This window comes from Crinia signifera, chromosome 6 (genome assembly GCF_055691185.1).
Source record: "Crinia signifera chromosome 6, ASM5569118v1, whole genome shotgun sequence".
Taxonomy (NCBI): Eukaryota; Metazoa; Chordata; class Amphibia; order Anura; family Myobatrachidae; genus Crinia; species Crinia signifera.
Window position 1 is genome coordinate 122641067 of NC_139222.1, and position 7216 is coordinate 122648282.

Genomic DNA, 7216 nt, shown 5'->3' on the forward strand with positions numbered 1-7216 from the left:
AGAGATTTAAGTATGCAAATCAATGGTAAATAATAAAGTTCCAGTAGGCACTTTTATTCTATATACCACTTTTGTTATCGCTTAGCCGACTAATTGATAGGTTTTTTTATATTTTGTGTTTGCATTGTCTTAGTTATATTCTATTGTTTTTATATTATATATCATTAGAGGTAATACATTTATTTTTGCTAGAGAACTGTCTAAAATTTATTTTCTACAGCCAGTGCTGGCATATATTTTCTTGTTCACTATTATTTGGGGACTGACCACCCCCTGCCAGCAGCTGTTAATTGCGCACCACACAACCCCTTTTTTCCTATTACATTAATAAATGCCTTATATGTAATGAATGATAAGATCTGTATTGTTCAATTTTTATGGGAGTTCTCTAAAAACTGCGTCTTGTCAAGTAATATGCTCTGAAATGTAATGTCCATGTCTTACTAGAAGTATAGAATCTGTCACTGTTGTAGATAGATGTTGGCAAGGCTAGACCATTATCCTGTTTTTCTTTTCACTGACAGCTGGTTAAGTGCTTGTAAATTTAGTACTGAGAATTGCGTGGCAAAGCATGCTGGGTGTAATACATCAATAGCCTTTGTGCCACAGGCTTGGGCCTGCTGCATAGCTTTTTATAGTATGAAGAAAAACTGGTTCTTGCACATGTCCTCCTTGTGTTATTTCAAGAATGGTTATCTACGTGGTGGAACAACTGTTTTGTGGGCTGAACAAATCCTCACTAGCCTTTTAATTCACTAGGGACCAGTTACATCAGTAGAATTTTTTTTTTCCCTCTGACCCCTATATGTATAGGTATGCTGTTATTCAATGTGGCCGGTGGGGGGGGGTAATTGTCGGGGATCGCCCAAAAACAAGCAACCCTCGTTGTTTAACCCTCCCTTGCCAGAAGATTCCCCCCAAACAGCGAGGCTCGCAACTAATGCAGGGAGCCCTCTACATTTACCCACGAGCCTTGCTGTTTTAGTGGCTGCACACACATACAGTGTCCTGGTTGCTGCAAAAACCAAGCGAGGTGGAAACGGCATGTGCAGGGGGTCAGTTGAATACTGACCGTGCATGATGTGACAGCGAGCAGTCAGCACTGCTTGCTGACAGCTCGCAAAACGCATTGAATACTCCCCTATGTGTGTTGTAGTTAGTTCTGTAGTCCTTTTATTTTTCTGACCTTCCTTCTCAAACATGAATAATTGCTAGTTCACAAAGAGCAGCTCTCCCATAACTCCAGACTTAAATATTCATGAATGGAGCGCCAACAGAGATACATCTCCACCCTAGAAATAAAATATGCACACATTGAAACTTTTTTTTTTTTTTGGAACTCTTTACCTAGAAGGGCGCCAGCGATTGAAATCGCGGTCGTCGGGGGTAAAAATCGCGGTCATCGCGGGTAAATCGGGATGGCCGCGATGACCGCGATTTTCCCATAGGGAACAATGTTAAAAAGGCTGATTGACCGCGATTTGACTGTTAAATGCCTCAATGGACCCGATTTGGCCCTAGGAATCAATGTTAAATGGGCCACAGAGCCCAAATAAGCACAATTAACCCTTAAATGTCCCCCCCAATTTTTAACGCCACCCCACGATCCACGCAAACCCGAAGCGTGGCGAGCCCGCGAGGGGCGGCGGTACGCGTCCTCCGACCTTTTCATGCCCTACTATCCACTAGGGCGTGGAGTGAGAATATAATAGTGTGGCGAGCGCAGCGAGCCACCGAGCCCGAAGCGTGGCGAGGGGACGCGGATACCTTCACAGGTAGACGCGTCCCCTCGCGGGCTTCACAGGTGTCGGCGTCGCCACGGACACCTGTGAAGCCCGCGAGGGGACGTGTATAACTGTGAAGGTATCCGCGTCCGCTCGCCACGCTTCGGGCTCGGGGGCTCGCTGCGCTCGCCACACTATTATATTCTCACTCCACGCCCTAGTGGATAGTAGGGCATGAAAAGGTCGGAGGACGCATACCGCGGGCTCGCTGCGCTCGCCACGCTTCGGGTTCGCGTGGATCGTGGGGTGGCGTTAAAAATTGGGGGGGACATTTAAGGGTTAATGGGCTCTGTGGCCCATTTAACATTGATTTCTATGGCCAAATCGGGTCCATTGAGCCATTTAACAGTAAAATCGGGTCCATCGCGCCTTTTAACATTGATTCCTATGGGAAATCGGGAGCATCGCGTCGCGGGTACATTTATGGCCGGCCGCGACGCGACCGACACGATTTCCATGTTTAACATGGGTTTCAATGGGAAATCGCGGGCATCGCGTCGGTCGCGTCGCGGCCAGACATAAATGTACCTGCGATGCCCACAAATTGACACAAAGAATACCAAATATTTGTATTTGATGATACCTACATGTTGCAGAACTGAATCTGCAGTATATTTTGTGAGTTTAAATATTTGTGTAAAAGATTTTGCCTATCAAATGTTTAATAAATGAAAAATGATTTATTTAAATATGGTAATAAAGAAAACCTTTTATCTGTGCCAAATGTAATTTTAAGACCCAACTTTGGTGGGCAAAAGTTATTCCTGATGAAAGTGACGCTGCTAGTTGGTGAAAATGGCCTGGCCTTCAGCAGACACTTCTACTGTCGATTGGGCTAATCAGCTATGTTGTCACATAATACAGTCTGGTGGTGACATGACACGTGTGCAAAGCATGTTAGCAAGGAGACTTTAAGAGACCTATGATTTGTGATCTGCCTAGACCTTTTTATGACCATTTTAGTGTGAACTCTAGAACCTAAAGTGATCAAGTATTTAAAGAACGTTGAATATTTTATAAAAATAGACAAAGATTATATCTAATTTGTAACCATTATCTAGACAGTGGTGAAGGCCATTTTATAGAAGTCTACATTGCAGCTGTATTTCATTGTAAATAATAAAAAAAAATTAAATGCTATAGCCTAAAACGAGTATTCGCATTTACTTAAAGTACCAACATATTTTATCAATGGGTAATATGTCTACCGTGTGACCCAGAATTAAAGCATCATCCATCAGATAGTAAGCACAAGATATTATACTGATGTTTTTATATCTGAAAATGGTGACGAAATATAATGTCAAATCGGAAATGTTTTTATTTAATCCCTTCATGCTGTTAGGGGAATTGGTATACTTGCCTATTTCTCACTTAACCCTCATCTTTTGGATTGTTTGTGGTAGAATTGTGGGTCCTGAAGTATGGGCACTAAAGCAAGTGTTATTAGGTTAGGCGTTTGTCACATTGACAAAAGGTCGACATTCAACCTTTTGGCTGTCTACCTAGACCTGGGGTAGCCAACTCCAGTCCTTGAGAGCTACCAACAGTTAATGTTTTCCAGATCTCCTCACATAATCACAAATTAAGTAATAAGCTCCACCAGTGGATCATTTAAAAAGTGTCTAGCTCTCGAGGGCTGGAGTTGGCTACCACTGACCTAGACATTGTGTGAGAGCTAATTCACACCCTGTCCCTCTTAGTTTTCTTCAATACATTCTAGAGCAGGGGTGGCCAAACCTGTCCTCAAGATCTGCCAACAGTACATGTTTCTCGGGTAACCAGTAGATCTATAGTAGGAATGAATGTGACAGTTAGTAATGACTACAGCTGTGCAGTAGCTAGGTGATGTGGAAAACATGGAACATTGGTAGATCTTGAAGACTGGATTGGCCACCCCTGCTCTAGAGCATTGGGGCCAGAAAAATGAAATTAAAGTTATTTGGTTTGGTGTCGCCCTCAGATTCTATGTACTTGTGCAGAACGTTTGCATTTTGTGGTTCAAAGATGACACCATGTTGATGCCTGCCTGCACATTTCTACCAGCTGTAAAGATACTAGTATTGGTCAAAATTGTTAAAGAAGCAAAATCGAATGGTTTTTCTACATTCAACCCCAATGCATGCTTCTGTGTAGTGAAAAATAGTCTTGTCAGGCAAGACTATATAGTACAGAGCTGTACTTTAGTCAAATCGAATGCATTTTGTGTACCATTGGATCGGGATCGAATCACAAGCAATCTCGCACCATGTGTTCCCACTATAACATTCCACGTTTTAGGCATAATCAAACTGACTGAAGTACTAATTAAGCCACCGGTGACCAAGCATGACCATACTTTAAAACCTGGATTGTAAGGGTGCCTTGAGGATAGCATTTGCGAACCATTTTAACATCTTCAGTTAAATCACAAGTGAGAAATATATAGGTGCAATTCAATCTGTTCTTGAAGCTATTTTGTTAAATCCTATTAACACTTATTGCTTTTATATCATCCTGCATAAACACTTGCAAATGTCTGAAGTACAAATACAAAAACGTGAAATGTCAACATTTTGTACCTCGCCCTAATGTAAAAACTAGCTAGAGCGCAGGCAAACAACTAGTAATGATAAAAATAAATTTATGTATTTTTATTAGAAGTTGCAAGAAAACAGGTCACTGAATTTCTCATACTAAATTTAAAAATCCTCTTATGATATTTAAATACGAAATAATTTTACAAAAATGTTAAAGTAGCTCTTAAGACTTTTGTGAAAATGCTTCAAAAGGAAACACAGAAACTTCTTGTTCTATGGTGGGGATAACGTCAGGCAAGGCCCTGTATGTGTGTGTAAATATAGCCCTTTCACAATGAGCCACTTGTACTTCAGGTCTAGTTTTCTTCTAGAATTGTGTGTGTCAGGGGCTAGACAGGATGTGCGTAGTCTATTTTAGAAGGATGCCTGTATGTAAGTGATTAGTTAATGTTTCCTAGGTACTGAACAAAATGATATATATAAATGTAATCTTTGTAAAACTTGAAACCTCTTTTAAAGACTAAAAGTAATACTTCAGCTAAAATGTATTGTACGATCTGCACTACCAACAATAATTAAAGGAGTAGTTTCCTTTGCTAAATAATACCCTTTTTCCACTAGCAAAAATAACCTGGGTTCATGCTAGTGGAAATGCAAAAGACCCGGGACATCAACCCTTGCCTGGGTTGGACCCAGTACGCTCGCGGGTCCAGGGGCAGTGAAAACAGGTATCTGGATCCCGTTCACTGCACTGTAAAGGCCTCGCTTGGAGATGCTGTTATCTCCTAGCACTAAGCCCTCCTCCCGATTACATCACTCACCCAGCTTAATGCCAGGTAGGGCTTCTAATGGAAAAGTGTTTGCATGCTGGGTACAAAATCATGGATGCGATCTGGCTTGATCTTGAGGGTACTTCTGTAACAACCCTACCTGCAGTGGCCACAAGTTGTGGCATCTCCTGCCATACTTAGCACACTCTGGTTTTATCTGCAAGAACAGGATGTTACGGAATGACTACAGATTTGGCATTATACAGTTGGCCTCAATACACCATGCAGCATGACATAGTTATAAAATCATGTGCAACTGATCTAGTGAGTCATGATTAGGACTCGAATGCACCAGTATATTTGTCCATGTGTATTCAGCAATGGATATCCTGAAAACCAGGATCATTGGTGTGCCTTGAGGACTGCTTTTGGAAACCACTACACTAGGTACTTCATGGTTATACTGCCTCCTAAATTCATAAACCACTCTCACAACTAAGGTAATTGTTACTGAAGGAAAGAGGCAATACCAAAACCTCAGTCAGTCAGTCATAGACAAAAGGTAGAATAGGATTTTGGTTACTTACAGTTGAATCCTTTTCTCAACCCCCCCCCCCCCCCCCCTGCAGTCCCAACATGCCAGCACATTTCCAGAAGAGTCAGGTAAGGTGTAGCTGTAGCCAACTGAAATGTTCTAATTCATTCTGTAGGGAAAAACACGTTTTGCATGACTGAGGAGGTGACCGCAGCCTTCTTCAAATGTTCAATGTTAAGTGACCAGAAATCCTATTTTTTCCTTTTCAGCAAGGCTGGTGGGACGTTCAATGCCCACTCCTAGATGAGTGAACACTCAGGCTACCTGACCACAAAACTGTATGCCAAAATAGAGCATCAGGGAGGAGATTAGAATTATTTGTTTAAGTGCCATACTCCAGCCTATTCTGCAGTCCGAAAGGGTCCTTCCAGCCTGTCTGAAAAAACATCTAAACTAAGCTTACCATTTATAGTTTAGACCTATATCATATCTTTAAAAAGTTAAGGAATCAGAAAATGTATTTAAAAAGAACATTTTGCATGTAATGTCAAAAGAGATAACACAGAAAAACATATTTTATTTTCCTGTATGAATATTAAAGATACTGAACCTCCAGAAAAAAAAAAAAAAGTTCAAATAACCCTGGAAGCTACTGAGGAAGAGAGGGATATAGGTGTCACTATTTCAGGGGACTTAAAAGCAGGTAGGCAATGTAACAAAGCAATGAAGAAGGCAAGTCAGATGCTTGGTTGCATAGGGAGAGGTATCAGCAGTACAAAGAAAGAAGTAATAATGCCACTGTATAGGTCATTGGTACGACCTCACCTAGAGTATTGTGTTCAGTTCTGGAGGCCATATCTCCAGAAGGATATAAATACATTAGAGACTGTACAAAGAAGGGCAACTAAAATGGTGCATGGCCTACATCACAAAACATACCAGGAAAGACTAAAAGATCTTAATATGTATACTTTAGAGCAGAGAAGGGAAAGGGGGGACATGATAGAAAGTTTCAAATATATCAAGAGCTTTAACAAGGTACAGGTGGGAGACATTCTTCACAGGAAGAGGAGCAGCAGAACACGAGGATATGCCCTGAAACTAGAGGGAGGAAGATTCAGGGGAAATGTGAGGAATTACTTCACAGAAAGAGTAGTAGATAAGTGGAATAGCCTCCCATCAGAGGTGGTGGAGGCAAATACAGTAGTACAGTTTAAACATGCTTGGGATAAGCATATTGATATCCTTACAAAAAAATAAGGATCAAATATGGTTTCAGGTAACATGTTTAAAAAAGGGGCAGACTAGATGGGCCAAGTGGTTCTTATCTGCCGTCAAATTCTATGTTTCTATGTAACCCACTGGTTTATAATCCCTGCCAAAATCCTTTGAGTGCCAAGTGATTTTGTCAAAATAGGTGTGAAAGTTGCCAAGCAAACCTTTTTATTCATCATAATTACCTGTATGGTGTACCTTATATAGGAAATATAATTTTCTTTTACACATTTTTCATTTGAATTTATATAACAAATGTGACAAATATAACAGATATTTTGAACTTCTCCCACAAATCAATAACAAATGAAAAGTAATTTGACACACACACAC